At 33.8% G+C, this 1,524-nt stretch overlaps 1 non-coding gene across 1 annotated transcript; it reads left to right on the top strand.

Annotated features, from left to right (window-relative positions):
• The first annotated feature begins 1,205 nt into the window (after window positions 1–1,205).
• Window positions 1,206–1,278, top strand: Trnak-uuu. The gene has a single exon. It is a non-coding gene; the product is annotated as a tRNA-Lys (tRNA).
• The last annotated feature ends 246 nt before the right edge of the window (window positions 1,279–1,524 follow it).

A 1,524-nucleotide genomic window follows, 5' to 3' on the forward strand; every position in this document is an offset into this window, starting at 1 on the left:
TATATAGTCGGAAATAAACTATTGTAATATTCAGGTATGCCTTTTAATATTTATAATATTTGAAAGAAGCTTAAAACTACAATACTACCAAGTAGCCCTCCAGTAGCAATGCGGTATGTCTGCGAACTTACAACGCTAGAATCCGGGTTTCGATATCGGTGGTGGGCAGAGCATAGATAGCCCATTGTGTAGCTTTGTGCTTAACTTAAAACAAACTACTAAGTACACTTTCGTTAATAATAACTAGTTCGTAAGTACCTAGATAATTACACTCCAACGCTAACAGATTTAAGGAACAATGAATGTGAGATAAAGTGACTTTTTAGACCCGTGTGATTATGAAAATAGAGTTCTCTTTTGAAGAAAAAATGTAAGTGGATAATAAGAATAAAAACGAAACTGAAGGTAGAATAGGCCTGTGTCAGAGAGTGAAATTAAACAAAAGTGCCGCCCGCTGTCTTGAAATGGTTGCTTCACGTAACAATTTACCCTCGAAATAGTGTTTTCACGACAGATTTTCTTCGTTAATTATTCCGTCATTTGAATTGTAAAGTTCTAGTGTTTTACAGATTTCTATTACAGGATTTGTTTGTTTGTTGAATAAAGCCTATCGATGGCTGTCTTAGTGTAGCCGTGCGTGATTTTCAAGTGATAAACTAGAGGGAAGACAGCTAGTCAATTCCACCTACGGCCAACACTTCGGCTATTCTTTATCAACGAATAATCACCAGGCCATGCCTTACCTTCGATACATTCAAGTCCAAACCGAAGATGATTTTGAAAAGTAATTAAAAGGTAACAAATAAGATAAAACTTGAAGCAGAAAAAAAAAGTTATACTTTCAATTAGTAAATAAGGATTATACGTCAACATAATATTTACCTTTTTCTAATGTTTTCTTTTTGTATCTTATGTCCTAATACTTTGTTTTCATTTTGGCTTAAATTCGAAACTACGGACACGATTTTGAAGATTAAACACAAATTTCTAACTAAGAGCCTCCTACAGTCGTCATTATCGGCGATAAAAAAAAGAAATTATGATCTCTGAGAATAACATGTACTTTTAGTTATAAATTATAGTACACGTAAAAAAGTTACATCGTGTTCACGAAGTATGTGCACTTTCACAATTAACACCATAAAATGTCTTCCGAACTATAAAGTATTAAAAAGAGAAAACTAAAAGGAATATCCTAACAACAGGCCCGGATAGCTCAGTCGGTAGAGCGTTAGGCTTTTAACCTAACGGTCCAGGGTTCGAGTCCCTATTCGGGCGAGTGGAATGTTTTGAAACATTTATTTATTTAGCACATCCAGAAAACAACTACGGCGGTGACATTTGCAGCTATAATTTGCTGTTGGCTCGAAATGTTCAATTTCTATGAAAAAATACTTTATAAAAGGTCTTCTACATATAAAACTTGTGAATTTTGGACTTTCCATATTCGTTGTTCATTTCTTATAATATTTGTATTTATACTCTGAAAACCCTGAAATGTTATACGAAAATGATTATCTGACA

Source organism: Limulus polyphemus, unplaced genomic scaffold (assembly GCF_000517525.1).
Source record: "Limulus polyphemus unplaced genomic scaffold, Limulus_polyphemus-2.1.2 Scaffold123624, whole genome shotgun sequence".
In the NCBI taxonomy this organism is placed as follows: Eukaryota; Metazoa; Arthropoda; class Merostomata; order Xiphosura; family Limulidae; genus Limulus; species Limulus polyphemus.